This window comes from Toxotes jaculatrix, chromosome 7, assembly GCF_017976425.1.
Source record: "Toxotes jaculatrix isolate fToxJac2 chromosome 7, fToxJac2.pri, whole genome shotgun sequence".
NCBI lineage: Eukaryota > Metazoa > Chordata > Actinopteri > Toxotidae > Toxotes > Toxotes jaculatrix.
Window position 1 is genome coordinate 10,064,647 of NC_054400.1, and position 16,188 is coordinate 10,080,834.

General features: G+C 41.6%; 1 long non-coding RNA gene across 1 annotated transcript; it reads right to left on the minus strand.

Moving 5' to 3' along the window:
* Window positions 1-6,569: 6,569 nt before the first annotated feature.
* On the minus strand, window positions 6,570-13,307 carry LOC121185052. The gene is made up of 3 exons (XR_005894330.1): window positions 13,205-13,307; window positions 8,992-9,079; window positions 6,570-6,735 (listed from the first exon to the last, which is right to left on the minus strand). It is a non-coding gene; the product is annotated as an uncharacterized LOC121185052 (long non-coding RNA).
* Between the last annotated feature and the right edge of the window lie 2,881 nt (window positions 13,308-16,188).

Below are 16,188 nucleotides of genomic sequence, written 5' to 3' on the forward strand. Positions count from 1 at the left end.
CAAGGATACTTAAAGACAAGGGCACTAAACACAAGTGCATGTAAACTGTACTCATGCCCACTTTGTATTTCTCCCTCTCTCTCTCCTCCATTAGAATGCACACACCAGGGAAGATGTTACGTGCAACAATGGGGCAGTGTTGCCCTGTGCAGACGCCATGTGACAGCTTTCCTTTCCTTTCTGTGCCTTTATATGCGAGCATGCACAGACACAGGCTGAGCACCCTGCCAAACAAACAGCATGATGTGTCCCCCCGTGTTCCCATAAAGTTACACAACCCTGGATCACGCAGTCAAATGGTACTCTGCAAACAGGCAACAAGAAAACGTGTGTTCTGCGGTAATGCTGTGCTCATCAGAGCTGTGGCACTGGTGCATTTTATCCTAGTAGTTAGTTAATTGCATTCACCTGCCAGTTCAGGTGTAACTCAGTACATGATTAGACAGCTGGAAGACTGCCCTGCTCCAATGCCCACACAAATAAGGGTTTATGGTTTTTCAATGTGAAACTGTAGATTACATCATGTAACTGGTAACCCTTTTTTACATGTTATGGAAGCATTTGGTCCACTGCTCTTTAGGTACAATGCCTTGAAAGGTGCACACATGTATCCACATTTATCCTGTCTCTCCATTAGACTCACATGAAAAGCCACCCCAAACCACATATGAGTACCACACTGGTTTCTGAACACGCCATCTGATAGTCTCGTGATTCAATTTATTGCTTCAAATTGTAGTCATATGTGCAGCATCTCTCCATCAAGACTGGAAAAATCTTGGGCTTGCAACCTCTTTGAACTTTAAATGTTAGAGTTAAAGTTCAAAGTTTATAATTTTGCAATTTAACAACTTGATTTAATACACTTTGGCTGCAACAGCCTTAATTGGTCTGGCATGATCGGTGGCCTATGGTGGCTAATGATAGCTAATGTTACCAAATTTTAGATAGACATATTGCTGTGTGTTAAATGACTCTGTTACTGAGTCATTTTGCCATTTTATAGCTAGCCTTTACATATGCCATTGCTACACTACATTTCAGCATGTCATAGATAAGCATTTTAACAGTCACAGAGTAAATCAAAAAGTAAACACGTTGTAGCTTGCCAGGAGACTTCTTTGTTCTTTCCTTGCTTGTGGTCCATGGATGTATCATAAGTAGATTCCACAGTCCTAGATGGTATCTACTCATTCCAACAAAATTCCCAGTTCCCACAGAACAAATGTTGGTTTGCTTCTGACTTGTGTGGCTCACTGTGTCATAACTGTCTGCAAACCATGGATGGTGTAACTGATCATCTAGGATAGCATTTCCTTGTTCTTGGAGCTTGCTAACTCTCATTCCCAAAAGATCAACACTGCGAGGCGGTTTGCTGTTGATCAGTGGTGCAAATTCACGTGCCAAAGCTCACCAAAATAAGGATTCACACAGTGAATCCACTGAACACAGCCAATACATTTCAATCCAGAGCAACAACAAGAGAGAAGGACAGTGAGAAAATCTGAAGAAATTTTGGTGTGCACAAGTGGAATAAAATCTTGGCGCTTAGGCCCCGGCAGGAAGCAGAGCCCTGTGGTGACACTGGTGGTGGTGATGAGTAATGCAACATCTTCTTAGAAGGAGCCTTGGAATGGAGGGTTTGGTTGGAGAGTGTCAGGCATCCACATTCAAGGTGGTGAAGGGGGTGGAGGTGAGTTGCAAATGGTCGTGTTGCTGGACTGACAGCTGAATGACAGCAAAGAGAGAGAGTACTTTTAAAGTTTGACAGTTTACGAGTGATTGGCTGAAGGTGAGCGTGTCGGGTTGTGGTTGGATGAAGACAGAAATGAACTGGTGGGGCTTAGAATTAGCGGGAAGCTGTGCTGGACCTAAAAGGCATGTGCATAGACATAGTCTCCCCGACTGAACTTTCACTAAACTTCAAATTAACTGATTTCACTGCAAATTTTTTCTGTTCTAAATGCTTTTGTGACTGAGCCTCAGTAATCAGCTATGGGAGAAACACTTTCTGGCCTGTCTTGTCTGTGATTTGACAGCACTGGTTAAGGCTTGGTTGGGATTATGAACAAAAAGTACTTGGCTAGATTTATGGAAACATCACGGTTTGAATTGTGTCCAATGTTTTCTTGTGGTCACAGTGGCTGAAGTTTCACTGCACAAAAGTTTAGCAAACATACTTGTGCTTTGTAAATTTTACAGTGGCATATAGTAAAAGATTACACACTATGCATTACATCATCAGCAGGCAAACTGATAGAGTGAGCCATATTTCTGCATTCAGCAGATTTGAATGATACGGTCAACCTGCAGCTTTTTCTTCTATTTCTAAAACCAAAAGGAATTTCTCTTCAGAGATTCATTTTCATACGATACACAAGCCTACGTGTGTGATACATGGTCCAACAATATAAATGCTGTTGTATGTCACTCTTTATCTAAGAGACTATCCTGAAGACAAGCATTTGCTCTTCCCTTGGTGATATACAACCCTCAGATAAATCTCGGAGAATAATATCCAATTCATAAATGGAAATAGACAGGGAAACATGACATCACCTTCTTTTGGCAGTATCTGTAATCTCACTGAAACTGGAGATACGGAGCGTACAGATAGGTCTTGCTGCTGAGATAGGTAGAACAGTACAGCAGTCAGAGGCAACATCACACATCTGACTTCTCCTTACATAAACCCTGACAGCTCATCGTCTCCCCATTTGAATCAGCCATTATCTCATAACCAGCACAATATTCTTAGACAAGAGTCTATTCTCCATGCGTCTTAGAGCCTGCCTTGTTGTTAAAGAAAAGGCCAGGCACACACAGTGTACAGACACTCAGTCTTTGAGGAGAGGAGATTAAGTTGTGTATGTGTATTGTGTTCATATCAGATGAGAATGACTGCAGCACAGTGAAGGGCTCATGTGCTTGGTATGTCAACACCATTACCAGGACCACTCACATTCACTATAGCATTTAAAAAACATACGCTATCCTCTAGTCGACTGTTTAGCAACATTTCTGAGGAACTCTGAAGAGCAAGTTATTGAGTTCATAGGGGTCAGATAATGCTCCTCCTGTCCCTGACAGTCAAACTGTCCTTTACTCACTAGGAGGCCTGTTGAGGGGGTTAACAATTCCTGCTTTTTGCTGCACATCTATCACCAACTGTACAAAACCCACCAGAAACCAGATCCTTTTTCAGGCAGCTGTCGCGTGCAGCTGGTAACCCGAGACTGAGCTCTCCGAGAGGCTTTTAATTCCACACATGTGGCACTACCTGTCCAGTGTGGATTTGAAGATTTTATGTGTGTGGGGCAGCTGCTGTGGCTCGTAAGATTTGATAAGCAGGGAAAAAAAAGGAGAGAGAGAGACTGTAAAAGTGCCCCTCTTAGATCCGAACTTAAATCTCCATAGCTATTCAACCATTCAGTTATCCCTCTATCCATTTCTGGTGATTAGCCACATGTGTCTGGACATGTCAAGAAAAGAAAGAATGAGTAAAGTGGAAATCTGTCACCCAAAGTGTGTCTGTGTTTATGAAACTTTACCACTGACTGCTGCCGCACAGTAGGTCCTCTAGAGACACTGCACAGAGGGCTGAGTGGCCTGATGGATGTGGGTGAGGAGGACAGAGGGGAGGGATAGCACGGCACAGGAGAGTGTCTCTGAAACTAAACTAGATTTTATTTGCATCGTGCATTTGAATTACAGTGTGAGAAAGAAAAGTGAGCGAAAAGACTGGATTTGGCTCACTGAGTTCTCCTGCTCTTTCACCTCTTTGAGGTGCCAGACTCACTGCGGGGACGTTCTTGCAGTTATGAATCAGAGGTGTATTCTGGGGTTTGCTGGAAAGAGCTCCTCTTCTTATGCAGACAGAAGATTTTCTTCCAAATAGTTTATCTCTCGGTTTATTGTATTTGGCTACTATTACATGTATGATCTCAAAATCGTTGTTTTCTTCCAAAGTGTACAGAAGGTGAGGTGAAAATTACAATGTCATTTTCACACTGTAGAACAGATTAGGTGGAATTTTGTCAGCAAAACAGCTCAGGAGTAAATAGCTGTGTATACAGTGAAATAAGTAAATAAAAAAAAACACTGAATAACAACTGAACTTGTTTTTTATTTGACAGAAACATGTTGTTTCTTTTGTTCTTCTACCACTGGAGGGGAGGGAGCCATGGAGTACTACTTGGAAAGCAAGAGACACTGAGTACTACTAAGAAAGTAACAGTATCCTCACTGGGCTGCTGCTGGGCAGTGAGTTCGCCTCTGTTTACAGGAATGAGCACAACACTGCTGCACTGGAGATTTTTTTTCTCAGTAGCATTAACATTGCATGCACCTCTTCTTAACTCTTACCACCTCTACATCCTCAGTTTAATTATCTTGTGTGGAAGGGCATGCACAGCAGGCTACTTAGACTGTATTAGGAAGCATATAAAGTTTAAGTGAGAAGGTAGGGTTTTAGCTGCGGAGAGACTGTGAATATATGGAATTACTATGCAGTTTTGACTTCCTACCTCCTTTTCTCACTCTGCAGCTGGTTGTAGGGTTCACTGTGTACTCAGCTGGACTCAGCATCCCCTGTCCTCCTTTCCCTCAGCCTACTTTATGGCCTGGTCTGGCAGCCACTTCAAACAAGCATACCTGGCACTGAGGAAGCAAATGCAGGTGACTCAGAAAAAGTGTTGGACAATTTGGGATGTGTTTTTCATTTTAGTTTGACTAAATAATCTTAACTCAAGGACCTCTCACTAGTTTTTTTGCAACAGTCTATGCCTGTAGTTTGTTGCAATATAGCTTCCAACCATCAGGGGCAGCACTGAGAAAGACACTGTTCAGCAGCACTCAAGTCGCATACAAGAAACAGCTTGTGTTCCATCATAGATTTTTGACTTTTGTATTGTTAGTGTTGACTTTAATGGAAATCGTGTGCACCCCACCAGAGTAAGTTTTTGTTGCTTTACACAGACAAGATGTTGGCATTTTTAATCTTAGTGGGTTGTTCAGAACACCAGTGAGTGCATGTTGTCAACCCTCTTCCATTAAGGAATGTAATGAGCAATGAATGCCTGAAATGACTGGATGAGTCATGATGTATAGTGTGATGGTCCTGGATCAGGGGTAGCTTTTAGGCTCCTAACAGAAGTTTTGGAAAGAAACTTTAAGCAATCACTTGAATTGTTTGTTTGTTTGTTCCAAATATGACAAATTGTATACAAATTTATACAATTGTTTCACACAAAATAAAGTATTAGGAGTATTAGTAGGAATAAAGTGTTCCTTATAGTTTTACACAACTATACAGCCATACTTCTTGAATGTAAATGAATCATTTTGTGCTTGGCTGCAGCAGCCTGCTCCCCCTCTCTTCGCAGAGCTGGCCAGTAGAGGAGAACAGGATGTAGGTAAGTTCTGTTCCGCTGAGAAAAGGGATATCTGGCTCATATTAGACGGTGTTTGAGTTCAACATGTTTGCCGCTGATGATTACATCAAAGTGACTTGCATTAGCCAGGGCAATAAAAATCCCACTTGAGTGAGTTGTCTGGTTTTAATGTGTTTATACAGGGACATTAAGCGTTTTAGGTTAAAGCTGATGTAACACAGAAAAGGAAAAAAAAACATGAAATAGTATGCAGTGTCTTAAACTCTGTGCTGCCCAAAGAGACCCTTAATGTGTGATGATGTTCCACCAACAGTGCCTCAAGATTATTTTGCTTTGTGCAGTGGAAGGGAATTTAGGGAGGTTAAGCTTATCTGCCCTTCTAATGTGATTAATCCCTCAGTAAATGCATAATTTGATAAAGGATTACACTCTATCTCTTTGTTGTCTTTTCACTCAGAGAAGATCTTCCAAAGCTCAAATGCATCAACTAATCTATATCCAAAAGTGATTCCATGACAGAGCTGTGTTGAGACAAAAGCACTGTATGCTACCGGTTTGGACTTAGATGACACCAGATCACTAAAGTTATTTTAACTCACTCATCTCTTTAACAAAGACCAAAACTCCCTGACATGTGATCAAAGGACTTGTTCATCTTAAGATCCTTTTTTCTCTCTGTATTTCAGACTTCAAAGCATTCAAACATCTTACACTCTCCCGCTTAACAAAAAAAAAGAAAGAAAGAAAGAAAGAAAAGAAAAAAGCACCTGCTGTGTGGCTACTCCCAGCAGCAGGGAGTATGGTAAAAGCTGGCAGCAAACATGAACACAGCTAATAATATCTAAGCTGAACTGTCAGACAGCGTGCTTGCAGCTTGTCTACTTCTTTCCTGTCTATCTTCCTGTCTGCCCCCCCCCCCCCCCTCTCTCTCTCTCTCTCTCACTCTCTTTTGCCAGACTCTGTATTTTGTGAAGGTGACAGCGTGGTGAGTCAGCTTGGACTTTCCAGCCTCTCCTCTGATCTCTCTGGAACTCACCTCACAGTGCCTTTCCTGGCATCTGCTGCAGACAGACACACATACACAGTATTCAGCGTTCAGTCCTTTTTCTCTTTTCTGTGAAAGACCAAATTTCACACAGGTATTTAACATCTCACCTCCTCTCTTCTCTTCAATACTCGACTTCTTCCCTGAAGCAATGGTTGCTAACCCAGGGTGAAGACCATTGGAATCCCCCTTGGCTGAGGATTAGGATGCCTCCCAGCCTCGAGTCACAGAGTAGTGTGAGCCTGATCTTTCACCTTTTCTCTCTTCTGTCTCAGGTTCCGCCGTGGGTCTCAGGATCTGGTGTGGACAGGTTTAGTGTACTGTTACTTGGGTGTGAGAGTGTGCCAGTGTGAGTCCAGTTTCACACTCTAATCTGAACCCTTTCTGAGAAATACTGAGTGTTCCTTAGATATGGCAGAGAAAACAAAACACTCCATACCTGAGCTACAATAAGCCAGCTCTTGGGGTTAAAGAGATGGTGTTGAATCCTCAAATGCAGTAACATGTGAATGTGCACTGTGGTGAACACTTGCTAATAACAAGTACACAACCAGACTAAAGAAGAAGCATGATTGTACAGAATTTTACTCAAATGTCATTTTTTTTTATTTGTCATGAAAAATGAAATTTTATTCTTTTGTTTTGTTTGAGACTTTTGTTTTTTACATGCTTCCAAAAATCTCTGAAGGAATGCACAGTATGTTATATTTCACCAGGTCTCATCTAGCAGATGTGTTAACCTAGGTCAAATGTGATTGCTGCTTGTTGCATTAACATGAGTTAGGGAATAGAGCCACTCTCCACCTCGCTCCTTACTTATATAGTGTACATAAAACATAGCACCGGATTGATTTTAACACACGGTTCAGTATATGCACAGCTGGGTACACTGTTCAGTGTTTGCACCAAACATTCATGCACCCATAACACACACTCACACACATAGAAACATGCACCTGTCTTTGTTGCAGCAATCTTACAGTAAAGAGTTTTATTACATGTCTTAATTGCTGCCCTAAGCCACTGTAAACCTGCTAGCGTGTCAACTTTGTGTTTGTGCATCTTTGTGTGCATGTGTGTGCTCTGTGCAGTCTCTCTACTCCTCCTTTTGTGATGCCTGCAAGTTTAAGAAAACAGCTGAACAGATTAAGAATGTTTAACATACAAAGGTGCCAACTACAACTTGATGCTATCTAGTGAATTCAAGGGGAAAATAAATAAAAAGTGTAAGCTTCTGTTGCAGATTTTTAAGGATTAGTGGGATTTTAGGGTGCATGCAAACACAAGCAAACACAAGACACCCAATCACAGGGGGAGGATATGCAGAAAGATTTAAAAAGCAGTTAGGAAGTTCATGTTATTGTGTGCATTTTTGTAAGTCAGTCACCATGATGATCCATTTATTGCCTCAAAGTGCCATAATACTGGAGTTTGTAAGTGCTCAGAATTTTCCTTAGTAGGTGTATGATGGCGAAAATAATGCCAATTGTGAGTTCAAGTGCTCCCACAAGCACATACTGATGTTTGTAAACACTCATAACCTCATAGCATTTTGGAAAGTGCTTCGCCACCCATGAGGTCATGAATTACGTCCTCAGAGTGTTCGACAGTTGAATCATGCTGATTAAATCAGCCAGTCAGTATACAACAACCACGTACACAAAGAGATGATAGTGGACTGATGGCTACATAGACAGAGTAGCATACAGGAAAGACAGGTTCTCCCTCCAACTGCAATTACCCAGTCTGTTGCCGTAAATATAAGGATGTGGTCTTAATCAGCTTGTCTGGTTAAATCAGGGCTTTAGGAGTTGCAGACAGGTAGGCTGATGATGGGTCGGCAGTGAGGGGTTCGACAGGTAGAAGCAGGTACAACGTTTGATAGCAAGGTAGACAGATTGTTATCAGCCATGCAGCAACATGTGCTGTTGCAAGTGCAAACAGTGAAGATAGGGAAGTACAATGACAAAGATACTGCTGAAAGTATATTCTGTTTTGTGTTTACAAAAGTGCAAGACTCCGCATCCATATGTGTATATTTACAGACACAGCAGCAGGAGCGTGTCCTTTATTTGGCATGGACAGGTGTGTGTGTGTGTGTGTGTGTGTCTGTGTGTGTGTCTGTGTCTGTGTCTCTGTGTCTGTGTACATGCATCCATTTTGTTTGCAGTATTTTTCCCAACCAATATGTCATCTGACTTAGATACCAGTCTACACTTTGTAGTGGAAACAGACAGTGGAGCATGCCAGGAAAACCAGACCAGGAGCCAAAGTTCCTCTGTGTTAAAGGTCATCACAATCAGCTGACACGGTTTCTTTCTACTTGTTGACAATCATTCTATGGTAAAAAGGGGCATTACTTGTGGCTGTAGTGGAGTACTTTTCATCAGTATGCTAATGGAAATGTATTTGTAGTTTAAGCTGGCAAAGGTTTGTCAAAGCTTAATATCTTTATAATCATCAGTCATTTAGTGACTGATTATCAAGAGGGTGATTAATTTTGTTAGTGGCTGCCAATGTTTTTGCCTTGTCGTAAAACTAAAGAGTACATACCTGCAGCTGCCGAGAAGGGTTTGCCTATGCACAGTAGTCACAGTAGTCTTCTATTTTCTTTTGGATTGACTGGATCATCAGAGGATGCCTGAGGGTAAAAACAAACAGCAAAATAAAAAGCTAGAAAAATAGACATAATAATAAATTTGCATTGTACAAATTGCACAGTGGATTCATGACTATGAAAGTAACTATTCTTGGACATAAGACATGATAAAATGTACAATTCTAAAACACATAATATACAGGAAAATATATTATTTTTTCCTTATGTCTTTTGAAAAATATCTTTACATTAGATTTGCCTTTAATTTGATCTTGTGCAACTCTAGGACACAGTTGTAAATTGTAACATTTCTCTCAGGTCCAGGTCCAGGACTGAAACTGCCACATCAAAACATCTTTTTTACTTCTTGCTGTTTTAAATAGTGGACTTACTTGCTTTTAAAGTCATCTTGGTGCATAAAACCGCAAATAAACACATAAATGCATGCTGTGTCCTGTTTACTTTGTAATTACCTGCTGAATAGTTTCCGATTATATCTGCCAAATACACAGAAGTCCCCACGAAGCTTCCTGAAAGCTGAGGGTCGAATTAACCTCTACTTACTAATGTGTTTTCTGAGGATTATCCGCGGTGGATGCAGCTGTTCGCAAAATAATAAGAGCAATGCATTCCAAATAGTGCTTTCATCAAGATCCAAATTTTTTTAAACTGAAGTCAATGGTAAACTGTTGACTGATGTGTAAATCCAGCTGTGTGCTGGATTTCACACAAACTGAGAAATTATGATCACTGTGCATTCTGGTATGTATTAAACAGTATGTGTCAATCCACATAATAGTGATACATAAAGTAATATTCACAGGATACAGGTTTTTAGCTATAATCCCTAAAATACCAGGACGATATCAAGATGATGGATAAAGTCAAAATTAGATTCAGATTTTCAGACTGTCACTCCCTCTAAATACAGGCTTGAGTCCAACGCCAATCATCTTGAAGTTTCCTTTCAGCTGATTGGCTTGCCGAGAGACTATACTATCTGCTCAGACACCCCAGGCAGTTGCTGCTGTTAATATAACTTCGAACACATTCTCTGGCATCCACTGAATGAACCATTCACAGGCGGTCATTATCCTGATCTCACTACCCATGCGGGATCAGATACCCTTGTGTAACACATTTTCAAAATTCAGAAAAGAATCATTGTTCTCTATTTGCCTTTATCTGGCAAAGTTAGGTTATGAGACAAACAACTTTTTCGTTACAGCTAATAGCAACGTGTGTAGCAAACAAAGAGCAGACAATGGCTCCATAATTGAATCAACCGTCATTCTAATTTCTGGGGCATCCCTCACCCTAATTAAGCACTGCTCGTTGGTTGTCATGGGAGACAATGACAACCTGAATAGAGCTGTCACTCTGGATCAGACTGACGTGTTGCCTTGGCAACAAGGGTCAGTGGGTTTGCAGTGCATGCAGAGGATGTAAGATGGGAGGAGGAGGAGGAGGAGGAGGAGGACAGAAGTGTGGAGGGTGTAAAGAGAATTTAGATCCAGGAATCAACTGGGAGTCAGTCTTGCATTAGCATTTGATGAAAACAGTCAAACAAAGCATGGAGACAGACTTTGCACAATTTTCTCTGAAGGTCAGTGTTGCATTAGTGATGTCTCAAAAAGCTATTTGCAATGTGTCATACTATCTCTCAGGTTACAGTTGGTCTCATTTATCCTTTTTCCATAATTTATCTCCATTACCTGGATTTTGCAAACATATGACTCAAGGCTTTTAACCTTCAGTTCTGTGTACTTTTCATGATGGTTCAAGGTAAAGGCTGGATCACAGCAGAATGGGGCTTTTGATTAACAGATTTGCATGTGTCTCCATAGCTCTCGTTGCTGTGTAAATATCATGTTGTTGTGGAGCTCTAAATGACTCCTCTGTGTCAACAAACTGTGGCTCGGTCGTGGAGATGCCATTGTGTTTTAATAAATCAACATGGATGAAAACAGGGCTATAAACGGCTGTTTAGGTGGGGAAAGTCTGTCTGTTTCCCTCCCACCTTTCAGTCCACCCAGAATGCTCTTTTTATTGGCAGAGACATTTGGGTGAAGTGTGCCACTCTTTATGTCTTGGCAAAAATCCACACCCATCTATTTCAAAAGCTCTTTATTTTTCCTTCTGCGCACACGCACACGCACACGCACACGCACACGCACACACACACACACACACACACACACACACTACAGAAAAGTGGCCTCTCCATTCTTCATAACAGCCTTGTATTTTTGAAAGGGCCTGGCTCAGATATCCTATAGGCAGGAGTAACAGCTGTCGCTAAGCCACCATAGCTGGCCCCCACTCAGCACCCAGTGGGGACCCAAAACTGTCCATGTCTGTCGCTGTCTCTATCCTGCTGTCTAGCCCTTAGACTGGCTGTCACTGGCTGCTTTCACTGTCTGTCCTTCTCTTCCTGTTTGTCTGTATCCCCTTCTTTCACAGCTCAGTCTTCTCCTCTAATTACATTGCATCCTAATTTTTAATTTAGGAAAAATTTACCTCCTTTTGTTTTTTGGGGTTACAGGAAACAGAAAAAGAAAGGGAGAGGCAATGAAAAAACCAAATGACACAGGATGGGACAAAGGAGGGGAGAGGTCCTTTCCTCAATTCATTCAGTGTAAGACCACAGACTGGGGCACACTTCCCCACACACAGATACACACACACTCCACCCCACCCCAGCCACCCTCTAATCTGCACTGTTCCACCCTGAGGGCCTGAAGCTGGGGCAGCTGCTACTGATGGAGCCAGAGAGCCAGCTGTCCTCACATACATACATACACACTCACCCACACACACACACCTAATTCATTCATTTGGGACAATGGAGTTAGGATAGGGGTGTGTGTGGCTCATGATTTTGGAGTGTGCCGTGGTCATGGGGAGGGGGGCCTTCACAGTCAGTAAAGTGGTTTTTATGTTCGCTTTGTGTCTCAGCAACAGTTGGCAGCACGTGTGTCAATGACACGCCTCTCTGTTTTATTGTCCATGAAGTTGGAAGGTTTAGGTGACCTGGGACAAACACGCTGACACACTTATAGAAACATAAAGAGATGCAAAACACACAAACAAACGAACATGTTTAGGGTGACCTGGGACAAACACACTGACACAAACATAAAGAGACACACACACACACGCACGCACGCACACACACACGCACGCACACACGCACACAAAGGACCATGTGTAGAAAGACAGTTTTGAAAAACAGCAACTTTTTCCTAAATCACAACCTGTCAAAAGCAGAAAAACACAAACTGTTTGCTCTGCCTATTTTAGTGATTTCATCATCTTGCAACATCTGCAGCAGACTTGATCTGGTATCAGTTTTATAGTATCCTTGGAAAAAACATTGAAGGATTTGCTCTGTAACACGCCAATCTTGTGTTCACTTGGATTTTCCTGTGCATTAATAACTACAAAGTTAGGATTACAAAACAAAGACATTCAGATGTGTTTTTGACTATAAAGGAAAAAGTTCTTAGCAGAGCTTCAAAAACAACACATCAATGGATTCAATCTTCATGCTGTGATTGGTTTATCTCTATCTCTAACCGCTTCAGTTTCTGGCTCCCACAGCTATTGGTTATCTCTCTTTCTTTATCCCTGATTGGCTCAGCTACTGATTGCATTCAGCCTCAGCCGTCTGATTGGTAGAGTGTCAGCCCAGCAATTGCTGTGATTTGCCCTTGGTTGTGTGTTCACCAGCAGGAGTGTTTTCTTAATACTGCAGCTGCTTTGGAGACAGGGTGAAAGCAAGTATGGATGATGTGCTTGAGTGGGTGCATGAGGTGGGCTTGGTGTGTATTAGCAACTACAACACCATATGGCCGATGACACATATACACACGCTGGCTCTCGTACACACGCACCTGACGGCTGTCTCACACCTGCTGTACTGTCTCTGGTTGAGTAAGATCCAGATCAAAGGAAACAAGCCCTCAGGGACTTGTGTGTGCGTGCATTTATCTATGTTTGATTAGACATTCACTGCTTGTGAATCTATGCCAAAAAGAGGACTGTACTTGAATGAGAGACAACTCATGCCTGGATTAGAGAGCTGGAAGGGCTGGAATAGGGTGGCATGAATGCTGTGTGCTATAGACTGCATAAACACTAGATATGGACCCAAATGACATTCACCTTAACAGGGACAGTTGGAGGATAGCAGTATGGAGGGGAGGGGGCAGGAGGGAGTGGAACTGCGAACTTCACTTATTGTTCATTTAACGTGTGTGAAAAGGAGCCTGTGAAGACAAAGAAAGAAAGAAAAAAGAAAGAAAGACAGAAAGAAAAAGAAAAAGAATCAGAGCTTATCATCATCTTAAATCAGGAAGTGGATTTTAGTTGTATGACTTCATGAAAAAGGCTGGAGATACCCTTTACTTTGCTGTAGGAATTAAAGTTCCCTTACGCACATATACAAATGCACCCACCAGCCTACACACAAATACATACATACGTAAACAGAGCAGGACGCTCAAAGGCTGGGTTCTTTCGGTTCGCCCACAAAGGTAACAAAGTCCGTCTTTGTCACTTTCCAAGTCAGACGTCAGTAAGAGTTTGCCTTGCTCCGGGGCTGTGGATAAAGCTTGCCCACATATATATCTGCATATTAGTGACCACCCACACACACTGCACACAGTACACAGATACTAAGCAAAAAGAAAAAAAGAAAAAAGAAAAAATAGATTATTTAATAAATACAAACCACAGATGCAGAACTTCCTAATTCCTCTCCTTGCATGCATACAGTATATGCAGTCATGCATGCAAAGGTCAGGAACACACTTTGATATACAAGATCTATGCAAACAGCCACACTCATTCATGTATACTGAAAAACCTACAGATCCCCTTTGACTTACCAACAGAAATCTTTTGTCTGTGGTCTGTTTTTGTGTCTATGAGCACACATGCATGTCTGTGTTTGTTTGCAATGGAAACAGATTGGTTCAATGTTAGTGTCTAGTAGTTGCTGGGTAGAGTTGAGGAGTCTGCGGAGGATGTTGTGGTTGGCTAGCCCCTTTCTTTGTTTCATAAACTGTCTGTCTGGCACTCTGCTGTTAGACTGAGACAAAGGGGCCAATTTAGATTCATACTGGACTCAAGAAAGAAAAGGTTTGACTGAGTAAAAAGAAAGTTTTTTCCACTGTTCCTTTCTCTAACAAACGCAGTGAAGAAGCTAAACCTGGGTTCAATCCCTCCTGTCAGCCCTCACTCATGTTTCTGAATCCCCAGCTCTGGAGGGGGTTGTTCTCAAACTTAGTTCACCTCCCAGTGGAGGTGGACAGAATTTTTTCAGATAAAGAAATAGATCAATGAAGTTTAATATTTGGCCATCCATTCTGCTGCTATGGATGAACTCATACATGTACTCCTTTGCCATTTTCCAGTGAAGAGGCAAATGTGATTGCACTCACATACTTTGTAGGTTGTCCATGCCCCCCCCCCCAAAAAAAAAAAAACGGGATTTGCTGATTAGATTACCTCTCTGCTGCCCTAAGGGCACATTCATCTGAAGAGCTGGTCTTGGACTTCGGACAGAGGGGGAAAGAGGATAAACAGAGATGACAAAGAAACCATGTTTTAAGAAAATAAAGAGTAAAACACACACTCACATGCAGATGCACTGTACACACACATACACACTATTATGAAGCTACTGTTTACTTGCTGCAGCTGCATCCTGTGTGGCAGTTAACACATGGTTCCTACTTTATATGGGTTCTCACTCACACACAACATACACATACAAAAACACAGACCACACTTACACTTTTTGCAGTCCCTGCACCCCTGCAAATGTATGAAAATGTCTGGTGATCACTGGTTCTGCAAAACAATTAAAAAAGGTAACTCATTTCAATCTCTGTGTTATTATAGAAAATAAACAAAATTTTTTAAATTTTGTTTATTTGTAAATAAAATATATTATCAGCAAATAATGCGCATCTGGATTTGTGGCTAATTTTCACAAAATACGAGTGAAAACGTAGCATCTATGTGCCATAGCCATCTTTGTTTTTAATTTTTTCTCAAGTCCACATATGGCTTGAGTTTTATTTTTGTCTTAGCGTGTGTGAGTTTACCATATTTTATAACGGGGTAGATAGCAGAGCTTCTGTGCTTTGTGTGTGTGTTCACAATGATAAAGTGAGTGTTAACTGGAAGACAGCAAGATCCTGACGGTAAAGGAACCTAAAACAGGTGCCAAAAGCAGCAATCAGCCTCTGTCATAACAATAACAGCTGTATAAGGAAAACATACACATGAGCACATGTACACTTGTGCATGTGCACAAGCACAAAAACACACACTCAGAATGTGACAGATGTCATGCACAAACACACACTGCTCTATACGGTCCTGAGGTCAAGAAATGAAAATGACAAAAATGTTTCTGTTACAACAAAAAGAAGAGCAATTTTAAGGAGTGTGTTCAGCATTTACCACAAACAACCCAGACGCACACACAAACCCACAGGAGGATGCACACACACACATACTCCCTATAACCCTTCATTGGGAGATTAGACTGTTGATTTTTAATTGGCCTAGCAGTATGTGTTTGTTTGATTCTAGTATTATTGCCCAGTGTGTTTTCTTCTTTGAGTGAGCTGATTAAAAAATCTCCCCCTGTCAACACGCTGCCGGATAGATACCAGTGTTTGATTAATTCACACACACACAAACACACATGTCATAATCCCTGTTCTCCCATTGGCTACTGTGGGAGCCCTGTTTCCAAAGCAACATTGAAATGCCGGGTGTGTGACACAGCCCCTTTCAGGAAGGAACCGCATGTAAACAAACCCGGCATGTGCAGCATTGTGTGCTCCATCTGACTCTGTGGTAAACAGAGTGTGACTCTGCGTGCAGACAGACTGAGGCTGACCTCTAGGATTACATGTTATTCTGTTACCTTTGAGGCCTTTGCATATTTGTCATGTGGACATGTTGTTCTTGTGACTTTATGACATGGAATCGTCAAATCTGAGCTAAAATGTACCAGTCCAGAAAACACTCAGGAAAATGGTCAGTAAATATATGTGATGTTCTGTATGTTTATACCCAAAACTCCTTGCAACCAAAAGATGTGCTGCAAGTCAACAACAGCTCTACGT